We start from the raw sequence: 15,173 nt of genomic DNA, 5'->3' as shown, positions 1-15,173 counted from the left end.
TGTGCCAACAACACATGAGAGTAGGCGCGCCCAATATTATTGTGGGCAAACAGTTAACGTTCCCGGGCTGGGCGATGTGATAATAACCGAGGAGCATATTGCGTAGGCTGAATCGATCGGGGTCACTGTTGGACAACTCCTCGATATCGAGCCCATGTCTCTGACTAGAGAGGAGGAAATAAAACGGAAATATGCCCGGGGCCAACCTTTGGTCGAGCTAGAGGAGGTCAATAAGCTCCTAACGAGAATGTATGAATTGCATCAATGGTACATGGACATTACCAAGATTTTCAATCGAGAGTCCCTCATGGTGAATGTCAACGAGGAGCATTACTACCATAAGAAAGCTGTGACCGTTGAGTATTCAGAACTATTTCGACTATACAATAAAGACGCACTCGACAAATCTATCGTCAGTTGCTATTGTCTGTAAGTGATTTCTTTCTGTAATTTAAGTCTCAAGCTAGTTGTAGTGATCATTTTGATCAATCATTACCTGTAATTATCCTCACTATATTCTTTTTTGTGGTATTATGCAGGATGAAGATTTATGAAATGAAAAAAGGTGGACGCTATGGCATTGGGTTCATTGACCCAAATACCATTAATGAATACACATGGAAAATAGATCCATATCACAAAAAATGTGTAGAGGAAAGCATGCTACAGTTCTTCAAGGAACTCAAATACAATGAAGATATACTACTTCCTTACAACTTCCATTGAGTCACACTGTCTTGTACTACAAATTCTGTTTTTCCCTACTAGCTATAGCTACATGTTTTTGCTTACATATGCCCGCTTAATTAAGACATGCAAATGTGTGTGCATGCAGATTTCACTGGATCTTGTTAATCATTAAAGTTGATGAAGGAACAGTTGAAGTACTAGACTCGCTACTTAAGAAAGCAAGTGACTACACCATCGTGAAGGGGATAGTCAACAGGTAATTTCAATCATTATTAACTATATCTCGGCCTATTTAACTAGTTCGTCATTTCCTGATAACAACTATTTAATAACCCATTTATTCATTTTCTTTGTCAGCGGGAAGGGCTAGGGCAAAGTTCATCAGGGTCACTCCAGGCCCATGGAAACAAAGTCTGAAATGGTATCGACCCAAGGTAAGTAATTAAGTAGTACTAGCTAGCTGCCATCTCTTTAATTATCATGCTTGATTAATTATTATCTGATCAAATTCCATTCTCGTAAAGTCCCTGAAGCAGGCGCCGGGGAATGATCTATGTACATACTACGTTTGCGAGAACATTCGCATGATGGCGTCCGAAAGGAGCAAATCTCAAAGACAGGAGTGGGTACGATATCGATTGTTAGAACACTATTCACAATTTTTACACCATTATTGATATCTAGTCACACAACTAATACACATACATATTGATCTCCTTCTTAACAGTTCAAAGAGGTGCGGGACAAGCTCCTAGCACAGGACCGCATAGAAGCAATTCAAGAGGAAATAGCGGGATTTTTGCTCAACCAGGTCATAGATCCCAAAGGAAAATACTATTACCCGCTACCGCCCCCACGAACCACTTCCAATTATTATCGTGCTCCGAAGGCACCAATTAGCTAGGCTAATGCCACTGGCTCCGAAGGCACCAATTAGGAGAAATTATATATATATACATGTATGTATACATGTGTGAATTAATTAATGGTGGTTGTGATACATTCGATGATATATATATATATATATATATATATATATATATATATATATATATATATATATATATATTATGATCGGTTCTACTAGAAATTCTATTTATATATATGCATAACGTGTACAATATGTAGTATCGTAAAATACCAGCAAATGAAAAAGAATTAAATGGAAAACACAAAATTAAATAAAAAAGAAATCATAAACCCAACCACCCCCCAACATTTTAATACCGGTTGATGACACCAACCGGTACTAAAGGGCTCACTGCCTCCGAAGTTGGCTCGTGCCACGTGGTTGCCCTTTAGCACCGGTTCGTGCTGAACCGGTACTAAAGGGGGGGCCTTTAGTGCCTACATTTTAGCGTCGGTTACCAAACCGGCACTAAAGGGCCTTACGAACCGGTGCTATTGCCCGGTTCTGCACTAGTGTGTCTCGCACACGACTCATCGCTAACCAAATGCATCTAGAGGGGAAACTTGTTGGAAATATGCCATAGAGGCAATAATAAATTGGTTATTATTATATTTCCTTGTTCATGATAATCGTTTATTATCCATGCTAGAATTGTATTGATAGGAAACTCAGATACATGTGTGGATACATAGACAACACCATGTCCCTAGTAAGCCTCTAGTTGACTAGCTCGTTGATCAATAGATGGTTACGGTTTCCTGACCATGGACATTGGATGTCGTTGATAACGTGATCACATCATTAGGAGAATGATGTGATGGACAAGACCCAATCCTAAGCCTAGCACAAGATCATGTAGTTCGTATGCTAAAGCTTTTCTAATGTCAAGTATCATTTCCTTAGACCATGAGATTGTGCAACTCCCGGATACCGTAGGAGTGCTTTGGGTGTGCCAAACGTCACAATGTAACTGGATGGCTATAAAGGTACACTACAGGTATCTCCGGAAGTGTCTGTTGGGTTGGCACGAATCGAGACTGGGATTTGTCACTCCGTGTAAACGGAGAGGTATCTCTGGGCCCACTCGGTAGGACATCATCATAATGTGCACAATGTGATCAAGGAGTTGATCACGGGATGATGTGTTACGGAACGAGTAAAGAGACTTGCCGGTAACGAGATTGAACAAGGTATCGGGATACCGACGATCGAATCTCGGGCAAGTATCGTACCGCTAGACAAAGCGAATTGTATACAGGATTGATTAAGTCCTTGACATCGTGGTTCATCCGATGAGATCATCGTGGAGCATGTGGGAGCCAACATGGGTATCCAGATCCCGCTGTTGGTTATTGACCGGAGAGGTGTCTCGGTCATGTCTGCATGTTTCCCGAACCCGTAGGGTCTACACACTTAAGGTTCGATGACGCTAGGGTTATAGGGAAAGTATGTACGCGGTTACCGAATGTTGTTCGGAGTCCCGGATGAAATCCCGGACGTCACGAGGAGTTCCGGAATGGTCCGGAGGTAAAGATTGATATATAGTAAGTATGGTTTTGGCCACCGGAAGTGTTCCGGGCATCACCGGTAGTGTACCGGGACCACCTGAGGGGTCCGGGGGTCCACCAGGTGGGGCCACCAGCCCCGGAGGCCTACATGGACCAATAGTGGGAAGGGACCAGCCCCTATGTGGGCTGGGGCGCCTCCCACCAAGGCCCAAGGCGCCTCCAAGAGGGGAAGGGGGCAAACCCTAGGCTCAGATGGGCCTAAGGCCCACCTAGTGGTGCGCCCCCCTCTCTCCCCCCTTGGTCGCCCCCTAGATGGGATCCAGGGCTGGCCACCACCCCTAGGGAGGGAACCCTAGGTGGGGGCGCAGCCCCTCCCCTCCCCCTATATATACTTGAGGTTTGGGGCTGCCCAACACATGTGATTTGCTCTCCCTGTTGGCGCAGCCCTACCCCTCTTCCTCCTCGTCTCTCGTAGTGCTTGGCGAAGCCCTGCTGGAGTCCCGCGCTCCTCCACCACCACCACGTCATCGTGCTTCTGCTGGATGGAGTCTTCCCCAACCTCTCCTTCTCCCCTTGCTGGATCAAGGCGTAGGAGATGTCACCGGGCTGTACGTGTGTTGAACACGGAGGTGCCGTCCATTTGGCACTAGGATCATCGGTGATTTGGATCACGACGAGTACGACTCCATCAACCCCATTCACTTGAACGCTTCCGCTTAGCGATCTACAAGGGTATGTAGATGCACTCTCCTTCCCCTCGTTGCTAGATTACTCCATAGATTGATCTTGGTGATGCGTAGAAAATTTTGAATTTCTGCCACGTTCCCCAACAGTGGCATCATGAGCTAGGTCTATGCGTAGTTACTATGCACGAGTAGAACACAAAGTAGTTGTGGGCGTCGATATTGTCAATTATCTTGCCGTTACTAGTCTTATCTTGATTCGGCGGCATCGTGGGATGAAGCGGCCCGGACCAACCTTACACGTACGCTTACGTGAGACCGGTTCCACCGACTGACATGCACTAGTTGCATAAGGTGGCTGGCGGGTGTCTGTCTCTCCCACTATAGTTGGATCGGATTCGATGAACAGGGTCCTTATGAAGGGTAAATATAAATTTGCAGTTCACGTTGTGGTTTTGGCGTAGGTAAGAAACGTTCTTGCTAGAAACCTATAGCAGCCACGTAAAAAACTTGCAACAACAATTAGAGGACGTCTAACTTGTTTTTGCAGTAAGTGTTTTGTGATGTGATATGGCCAAAGGATGTGATGAATGATATATATGTGATGTATGAGATCATGTTCTTGTAATAGGAATCACGAATTGCATGTCGATGAGTATGACAACTGGCAGGAGCCATAGGAGTTGTCTTTATTTTTTGTATGACCTGTGTGTCATGGAGAAACGCCATGTAAATTACTTTACTTTATTGCTAAACGTGTTAGCCATAGTAGTAGAAGTAATAGTTGGCGAGCAACTTCATGGAGACACGATGATGGAGATCATGGTGTCATGCAGGTGACAAGATGATCATGGAGCCCCAAGATGGAGATCAAAGGAGCTATATGATATTGGCCATATCATGTCACTATTATTTGATTGCATGTGATGTTTATCATGTTTTTGCATCTTGTTTACTTAGAACGGCGGTAGTAAATAAGATGACCCCTCATAATAATTTCAAGAAAGTGTTCCCCCTAACTGTGCACCATTGCAACAGTTCGTTGTTTCGAAGCACCACGTGATGATCGGGTGTGATAGATTCCAACGTTCACATACAACGGGTGTAAGACAGATTTACACATGCAAACACTTACGTTGACTTGACGAGCCTAGCATGTACAGACATGGCCTCGGAACACAGAAGACCGAAAGGTCGAACATGAGTCGTAGAAGATACGATCAACATGAAGATGTTCACCGATGTTGACTAGTCCATCTCATGTGATGATCGGACACGGCCTAGTTGACTCGGATCATGTAATCACTTAGATGACTAGAGGGATGTCTATCTGAGTGGGAGTTCATAAGATGAACTTAATTATCCTGAACATAGTCAAAAGGTCTTCACAAATTATGTCGTGGCTCGCGCTTCAGTTCTACTGATTAGATATGTTCCTGGAGAAAATTTAGTTGAAAGTTGATAGTAGCAATTATGCGGACTAGGTCCGTAAACTGAGGATTGTCCTCATTGCTTCATAGAAGGCTTGTGTCCTTAATGCACTGCTCAGTGTGCTGAACCTCGAACGTCGTCCGTGGATGTTGCGATAATCTGACATACACATTTTGATAACTACGTGATAGTTCAGTTAAACGATTTAGAGTTGAGGCACCGAAGACGTTTTGAAACGTCGCGAAACATATGAGATGTTTCGAGGGCTGAAATTGGGATTTCAGGCTCGTGCCCACGTCAAGAGGTATAAGACCTCCGACGATTTTCTTAGCCTGCAAACTAAGGGAGAAAAGCTCAATTGTTGAGCTTGTGCTCAGATTGTCTGAGTACAACAATCATTTGAATCAAGTGGGAGTTGATCTTCCAGATGAGATAGTGATGTTTCTCCGAACTCATTACCACCAAGCTGCTAGAGCTTCGTGATGAACTATAATATATCAGGGACATATATGATGATCCTTGAGATATTCGCGATGTTTGACACCACAAAAGTAGAAATCAAGAAGGAGCATCAATTGTTGATGGTTGGTGAAACCACTAGTTTCAAGAAGGGCAAGGGCAAGAAGGGATACTTCATGAAACGGCAAATCAGCTGCTGCTCTAGTGAAGAAACCCAAGGTTGAACCCAAACCCGAGACTAAGTGCTTCTGTAATAAGGGGAACAGCCACTGGAGCAGAATTACCCTAGATACTTGGTAGATGAGAAGGCTGGCAAGGTCGATAGAAGTATATTGGATATACATTGTGTTAATGTGTACTTTACTAGTACTCCTAGTAGCACCATGGTATTAGATACCGGTTCGGTTGCTAAGTGTTAGTAAACTCGAAATAAAAGGCTGCGGAGTAAAGGGAGACTAGCTAAAGGTGAGCTGGCGATATGTGTTGGAAGTTTTTCCCAAGCTTGATGTGATCAAGCATCGCACGCTCCCTCTACCATCGAGATTGGTGTTTGCGTTGAGCATAGACATGATTGGATTATGTCTATCGCAATACGGTTATTCATTTAAGGAGAATAATGGTTACTCTGTTTATTTGAATAATACTTTCAATGGTCTTGCACCTAAAATGAATGGTTTATTGAATCTTGATCGTAGTGATACACATGTTCATGCCAAAAGATATAAGATAGTAATGATAGTACCACCTACTTGTGGCACTGCCACGTAAGTCATATCGGTATAAAACGCATGAAGAAGCTCCATGTTGATGGATCTTTGGGCTCACTCGTTTTTGAAAAGTTTGAGACATGCGAACCATGTCTATTGGTGTATATGCATGAAGAAAGTCCATGCAAATGGACCGTTTGGACTCACTTGATTTTGAATCACTTGAGACATGCAAATCATACCACATGGGCAAGATGACTGAAAGCCTCGTTTTCAGTAAAATGGAACTAGAAAGCAACTTGTTGGAAGTAATACATTTTGATGTGTGCAGTCCAATGAGTGCTGAGGCGTGTAGTGGATATCGTTATGTTCTTACTTCACAGATGATTTGAGTAGATGTTGAGTATATTTACTTGATGAATCACGAGTCTGAATTATTGAAAGGTTCAAGTAATTTCAGGGTGAAGGTGAGAGATCGTCGTGACAAGAGGATAAAATATCTATGATATGATCATAGAGATGAATATCTGAATTACGAGTTTGGCACAGAATTAAGACATTGTGGAAATTGTTTCACAACTAATACAGCCTGAAACACCATAGTATGATGGTGTGTCCGAACATCATAACTGCACCCTATTGGATATGATGCATACCATGATGTCTCTTATCGAATTACCATGATAGTTTATGGGTTAGGCATTAGAGACAACCACATTCACTTTAAATAGGGCACCACTTAATTCCGATGATATGACACCGTATGAACTATGGTTTAGAGAAACCTAAGCTGTCATTTGTTAAAAGGTTTGGGGCTGCGATGCTTATGTGAAAAGTTTCAGGCTGACAAGCTCGAACCCAAAGCGGATAAATGCATCTTCATAGGACACCCAAAACAGTTGGGTGTACCTCCTGTCTCAGATCCGAAAGCAATAAGGGATTGTTTCTAGAATCGGGTCCTTTCTCGAGGAAAAGTTTCTCTCGAGAGAATTGAGTGGGAGGATGGTGGAGACTTGATGAGGTTATTGAACCGTCTCTTCAACTAGTGTGTGGCAGGGCACAGGGAGTTGTTCCTGTGGCACCTACACCAATTGAAGTGGAAGCTTATGATAGTGATCATGAAACTTCAGATCAAGTCACTACCAAACCTCGCGGGATGACAAGGATGCATACTACTTCAGAGTGGTACATAATCCTGTCTTGGAAGTCATGTTGCTAGACAACAATGAACCTACGAGCTATGGAGAAGCGATGGTGGGCCTGGATTCCAAAATGGCTCGAGGCCATATAATCCGAGAGAGCATCCATATATGAAAACAAAGTGTAGACTTTGGAAGAACTACTTGATGGTCGTAAAGCTGTTAGGTACATATGGATTTTAAAAGGAAGACAGACAATGATGGTAAGTATCACCATTAAGAAAGCTCGACTTGTCGTTAAGATGTTTTCCAACAAGTTCAAGGAGTTGACTACGATGAGACTTTCTCACTCGTAGCGATGCTAAGAGTCTGTTGGAATTATATTAGCGATTACTACATTATTTATGAAATCTTGCAGATAGGATGTCAAAACATTGTTTCCTCGATAATTTTCTTGAGGAAAGGTTGTATGTGATACAACCGGAAGGGTTTGTCAATCCTGAAAGATGCTAACAAGTATGCAAAGCTCCAGCAATCCTTCTAAGGACTGGAGTAAGCATCTCGGAGTTGGAATGTATGCTTTGATGAGATGATCAAAGTTTTTGGGTGTATACAAAGTTTATGAGAAACTTGTATTTCCAAAGAAGTGAGTGGGAGCACTATAGAATTTCTGATGAGTATATGTTGTTGACATATTGTTGATCAGAAATGACGTAGAATTTCTGGAAAGCATATAGGGTTATTTGGAAAGTGTTTTTCAATGGAAAGCCTGGATTAAGCTACTTGAACATTGAGCATCAAGATCTATAAGGATAGATCAAAACGCTTAATGGTACTTTCAAATGAGCACATACCTTGACATGATCTTGAAGGTATTCAAGATGGATCAGTCAAAGAAGGAGTTCTTGCCTGAGTTGTAAGGTATGAAGTTAAGACTTAAAGCTCGACCACGGCAGAAGAAAGATGAAGGACGAAGGTCGTCCCCTATGCTTTTGTCATAGGCTCCATACGGTATGCCATGCTGAGTACCACACCTGATGTGTGCCTTGCCACATATTTGGCAAGAGGGTACAAAGGTGATCTAGGAGTAGATCACCAGATAGTGGTCTAAATTATCCTTAGAGGAATAAGGATATGTTTCTCGGTTATGGAGGTGATAAAGAGTTCGACGTAAAGAGTTACGTCGATGCAAGCTTAACACCTATCCAGATAGCTTTGAGTAGAGATACCGGATACGTATAATGGAGCAACAATTTAGAATAGCTCCAAGTAGAACAGTTATTTGAAATGGCACCAAATGTAGCATAGTAGTTGCATCTACAAGATGGCATAGAAATTTGTGAAGTACATACGGATCTGAATGCTGCAGACCCGTTGACTGAAACCTCTCTCACAAGCATAACATGATCAAACCCAGAACTCTTTGGGTGTTAGTCACATGGGGATGTGACCTTGAGTGTTAATCACATATCGATGTGAACTGGATTATTGACTCTGGTGCAAGTGGGAGACTGTTGGAAATATGCCCTAGAGGCAATAATAAATTGGTTATTATGATATTTCCTTGTTCATGATAATCGTTTATTATCCATGCTAGAATTGTATTGATAGGAAACTCAGATACATGTGTGGATACATAGACAACACCATGTCCCTAGTAAGCCTCTAGTTGACTAGCTCGTTGATCAATAGATGGTTACGGTTTCCTGACCATGGACATTGGATGTCGTTGATAACGGGATCACATCATTAGGAGAATGATGTGATGGACAAGACCCAATCCTAAGCCTAGCACAAGATCATGTAGTTCGTATTCTAAAGCTTTTCTAATGTTAAGTATCATTTCCTTAGACCATGAGATTGTGCAACTCCCGAATACCGTAGGAGCGCTTTGGGTGCGCCAAACGTCACAACGTAACTGGGTGGCTATAAAGGTACACTACAGGTATCTCCGAAAGTGTCTGTTGGGTTGGCACGAATCGAGACTGGGATTTGTTACTCCGTGTAAACGGAGAGGTATCTCTAGGCCCACTCGGTAGGACATCATCATAATGTGCACAATGTGATCAAGGAGTTGATCACGGGATGATGTGTTACGGAACGAGTAAAGAGACTTGCCAGTAACGAGATTGAACAAGGTATCGGGATACCGACGATCGAATCTCGGGCAAGTATCGTACCGCTAGACAAAGGGAATTGTATACGGGATTGATTAAGTCCTTGACATCGTGGTTCATCCGATGAGATCATCGTGGAGCATGTGGGAGCCAACATGGGTATCTAGATCCCGCTGTTGGTTATTGACCGGAGAGGTGTATCGGTCATGTCTGCATGTTTCCCGAACCCGTAGGGTCTACACACTTAAGGTTCGATGACGCTAGGGTTATAGGGAAAGTATGTACGCGGTTATCAAATGTTGTTCGGAGTCCCGGATGAGATCCCGGACGTCACGAGGAGTTCCGGAATGATCCGGAGGTAAAGATTGATATATAGGAAGTATGGTTTTTGGCCACCGGAAGTGTTCCGGGCATCACCGGTAGTGTACCGGGACCACCAAGGCCCAAGGCGCCTCCAAGAGGGGAAGGGGGCAAACCCTAGGCTCAGATGGGCCTAAGGCCCACCTAGTGGTGCGCCCCCCTCTCTCCCCCCTTGGCCGCCCCCTAGATGGGATCTAGGGCTGGCCGCCACCCGTAGGGAGGGAACCCTAGGTGGGGGCGCAGCCCCTCCCCTCCCCCTATATATACTTGAGGTTTGGGGCTGCCCAACACATGTGATTTGCTCTCCCTGTTGGCGCAACCCTAACCCTCTTCCTCCTCGTCTCTCGTAGTGCTTGGCGAAGCCCTGCTGGAGTCCCGCGCTCCTCCACCACCACCACGCCGTCGTGCTGCTGCTGGATGGAGTCTTCCCCAACCTCTCCTTCTCCCCTTGCAGGATCAAGGCGTAGGAGACGTCACCGGGCTGTACGTGTGTTGAACACGGAGGTGCCGTCCGTTCGGCACTAGGATCATCGGTGATTTGGATCACGACGAGTACGACTCCATCAACCCCGTTCACTTGAACGCTTCCGCTTAGCGATCTACAAGGGTATGTAGATGCACACTCCTTCCCCTCATTGCTAGATTACTCCATAGATTGATCTTGGTGATGCGTAGAAAATTTTGAATTTCTGCTACGTTCCCCAACAAAACTGGGAACTGGCGGCGCCCCAATACCACCATGCCTCCAGCCGTTGTTGCGCCACCTTCGATCTATCAACACGAGGCACGACTTCACATCTCAGGGGAGACGTCGTGTGCAACACTTGCCAGGACCAGGCATGCCTTGCTGCCCCGCATGAGGTGTCACGCAGTAGAAAGGTTCTTGGTCACACGCAGTAGGTTGATCATCTAGACCTTACACGGTGTAGAAAGGTGTAGGTGGGTTTAACATCTACCGTATAAAAAGGTTCTCGTTCAACCAAAATAGGGTTCCCTCGTGCAGGTGTGCATGGTTCTGTCAATGTAAGATGGCGGTTCATGTGTAATCTAAACAACGGGTTATACTATACCATGCCCACTCACTAATTATCCTCTCTCTCTATCTTCCTCTCTCTCTCATCCTTAATCATCTAGACCAATGCACACGCAACATAAAAGAGTTAGAGTGCAAGTGGAAAAGGCGAGGCAATTAGAAGCCTTGCCCATTCTATAGAAAGGTTCTCATATACACAAAGGAGGGTTCACTCATGCAGGTATGCATGATTCTGTCAATGTAAAACGGAGGTTCCCTCATGCGGATATACATGGTTGCGAAGGCAATTAGAAGCTGTCATGTCATTACAACACAACATCATCGTCTGGAAACCTTGCCCATTGTAGAAGGATGTCGGTGGGTGCAACGTCCACCGTATAGAAAGGTTCTCGATCACACGTAGTAGGTTGATCATCTCGACCTTACACGGTGTAGAAAGGTGTAGGTGGGTGCAACGTCTACCGTATAGAAAGGTTCTTGTTCAGCCAAAATAGGGTTCCCTCATGCGGGTGTGAATGGTTCTGTCAATGTAAGATGGAGGTTCCTGTGCACTGTAAACGACATATGATACTATACCGCTCTCGCATACCAACAATCCTCTCTCTATGGCGGCCTTTGACATCAGGTGTCTGCGTTCTGGTGTCCCTGTCCGTGGAAAAATGTCGGAGCAAATTTGAGGGTCAACGCTGGAGATGCCCTTAATAGGCGTCAAATTTGGCTTGATATTGCACTGCCGTGGACACCACCGGTGCACCAATGCTGTAGAAAATAACAACACCTCGTACCTCCATAAGTCTGTGTGACGCCCCCGATTCAATCATACACTAATCATGCACGCAAATGTGTACGATCAAGACCAGGGACTCACGGGAAGATATCACAACACAACTCTAAAACATAAATAAATCATACAAGCATCATAATACAAGCCAGGGGCCTCGAGGGCTCGAATACAAGTGCTCGATCATAGATGAGTCAGCGGAAGCAACAATATCTGAGTACAGACATAAGTTAAACAAGTTTGCCTTAAGAAGGCTAGCACAAACTGGGATACAGATCGAAAGAGGCGCAGGCCTCCTGCCTGGGATCCTCCTAAACTACTCCTGGGCGTCGTCAGCAGCCTGCACGTAGTAGTAGGCACCTCCAGTGTAGTAGGAATCATCGTCGACGGTGGCGTCTGGCTCCAAGGCTCCAGCTTTTGGTTGCAACAACCAGGTAAAAGGGAAAAGGGGGAAAAGAGGGAGAAAAGCAACCGTGAGTACTCATCCAAAGTACTCGCAAGCAAGGAGCTACACTACATATGCATGGGGATATGTGTAAAGGGCCATATCGGTGGACTGAACTGCAGAATGCCAGAATAAAAGGGGGATAGCTAATCCTGTCGAAGACTACGCTTCTGGCAGCCTCCGTCTTGCAGCATGTAGAAGAGAGTAGATTGAAGTCCTCCAAGTAGCATATCCAAGTAGCATCTCCAAGTAGCATCTTCAGTAGCATCGCATAGCATAAACCTACCCGGCGATCCCCTCCTCATATCCCTGAGAGAGAGCGACCACCGGTTGTATCTGGCACTTGGAAGGGTGTGTTTTATTAAGTATCCGGTTCTAGTTGTCATAAGGTCAAGGTACAACTCCAAGTCGTCCTGTTACCGAAGATCACGGCTATTCAAATAGATTAACTTCCCTGCAGGGGTGCACCAACTTACCCAGCACGCTTGATCCCATTTGGCCGGACACACTTTCCTGGGTCATGCCCGGCCGCGGAAGATCAACACGTCGCAGCCCCACCTAGGCACAACCGAGAGGTCAGCATGCCGGTCTAAACCTAAGCGCGCAGGGGTCTGTGCCCATCGCCCTGAGCACACCTGCATGTTGCGTGGGCGGCCGGAAGCAGACCTAGCCTAGTGGCGTTCCAGTCCAATCCGGCGCGCGCCACTCCGTCGCTGACGTCTGAAGTGCTTCGGCTGATACCACGACGTCGGGATACCCATAACTACTCCCGCGTAGATGGTTAGTGCGTATAAGCTCGTAGCCAACTCAGATCAAATACCAAGATCTCGTTAAGCGTGTTAAGTATCCGCGAACGCCGAACAGGGCCAGGCCCACCTGTCTCCTAGGTGGTCTCAACCTGCCCTGCCGCTCCGCCACAAAGTAACAGTAGGGGGCTGTCGGGAACCCAGGCCCACCTCTACCGGGATGGAGCCACCTGCCCCTTCAGCCCCCATCTCCGAACAGTATCACATGTAATGTAACTGTGTAAAGTATATCGTATATGCCCGTGATCACCTCCCGAAGTGATCACGGCCTAGTAGTATAGCATGGCAGACGGACAAGAGTGTAGGGCCACTGATGGAACACTAGCATCCTATACTAAGCAGTAGGATAGCAGGTAATGGTAACAACAGTAGTAGCAAGGACAGGCTATGCATCAGGATAGGAATAACGGAAAGCAGTAACATGCTACACTACTCTAATGCAAGCAGTATAGAGAAAAGAGTAGGCGATATCTGGTGATCAAAGGGGGGGCTTGCCTGGTTGCTCTGGCAAGAGAGAGGGGTCGTCAACTCCGTAGTCGAACTGGGCAGCAGCAGCGTCGGTCTCGTAGTCTACCGGAGAGAAGAGGGGGGAAGAAATAATGAATACAGAGCAAACAAAGCATCACAAAATATAACAAGGCAATACGCGATGTTCGGTGTGCCCTAACGCGGTAGTAGGTGATATCGACGAAGGGGGAAGACATCCGGGAAAGTATTCCCGGTGTTCCGTGTTTTCGGGCAGAGGAGCTGGAGGGGGGAAAGTTGCGGGTTCGATAGGTTAGGGGTGTGCGGCGGACGAACGGACTGCGTATCCGGATTTGTCTCGTCGTTCTGAGCAACTTTCATGTACAAGGTATTTTCAACCGAGCTACGGATTATTTTATATTAATTTTTAAAGTTTTAAATGATTTTCTAATTTCTGGATTTAATTTAATTCGAAAAATAATAAATACTTAATTGCCATGGATACATAGAGAAGTGTACCCAGGGATGTCCTTGTGAGGCAGACAGTGGGCCTGGTCAACTGCTGACTCAGCATTGACTGTTGACTTGGTCAAATAGTGAACAGTGTTTGTGGGACCCGCATGTCATTGACTGGGTTATCACAATCAGCGGTTTGACTGGTCAATGGGGCCAGTGGGACCCATGTGTCATAGGTACACATGTTAACAGGTTTTTTTTAATAGTTTTAGTTAAATTTGTTAACTAGCAGGCCCAGAGGTCAGTGAGTGCATAAGGTTATGATTTAGCCCTAAACAAGTTTAGGCCCAAACTAATACACAGCATGGGCCCACGCGTCGGTGCCACACCTAGTGGTTCGAACGCCGGCGATGCGAACAGAGAGCGGAGGTGCTCGCCTGCCGGCCATCTCCTGCGACGGCTGGATCTATAGGTGGGTTCGGCAGACGCAACGCGACGAGGCGCTCCGGAGGATGGCCGCGGGGTTGTCGGAGGTGGGCTGCAAAGGCGCCAGCGTCGGGGCTCGGCCTTGCAGCGCGTGTGGCGAGGACGGCAGGGTGCGGCCAACAGCGTGCGGCGTAGTCGGGCGCGGGGGTGGCGGGCGCGTTCACGAGGAGGGGCGAGCAAAGGCGGGAGCGCCGTCAAGCGCGCAGTCGACGCGGGCGGCCGAGGTGAGGGCCGCCGCGGTAAGGCACTAGGTGGGGGAAGGAGAACCGGGGTCCTCACCGTCCGTTGGAGGGAAGGGGCGTCGAGGCGCGGTGAAGCCTTTGGGGAGGAGGACGGGGATGCGTCGTTGGCGAGGAGGAGACGAGGAGGACGAGGCGAAGGGCGGTGGCGAGGTCCAGTGAGAAGGAGGCCGTGGCACGGGCGCGAGGGAGGGGGCCGTCACCGGCGAGCGGCTCGTGCACTGCAACAGGGTCGCCGGGCGGTGCGGGGCTCGAGCACGGCGCCCTGCAGAGCCAGGGCGGCGGCGGGGCGCAGGGCGAGGCGCGGGCACCAGGGACGATGGGGTCGGGGCAGTTGAGGCCGAGGAAGCGATCCGGCGGCGTCGTGGCGGCTGGGTCGGGGGCGACGGGATCGGGCCCCTCCCCGATCTAGAGTGTGGGGGCACCGGGAAGGAGGGTTGAGGAGGCGGGCGCTGGGC

Source organism: Triticum dicoccoides, chromosome 6A (genome assembly GCF_002162155.2).
Source record: "Triticum dicoccoides isolate Atlit2015 ecotype Zavitan chromosome 6A, WEW_v2.0, whole genome shotgun sequence".
Classification (NCBI taxonomy): Eukaryota; Viridiplantae; Streptophyta; class Magnoliopsida; order Poales; family Poaceae; genus Triticum; species Triticum dicoccoides.
Note: the sequence above shows the minus strand (reverse complement) of the source record.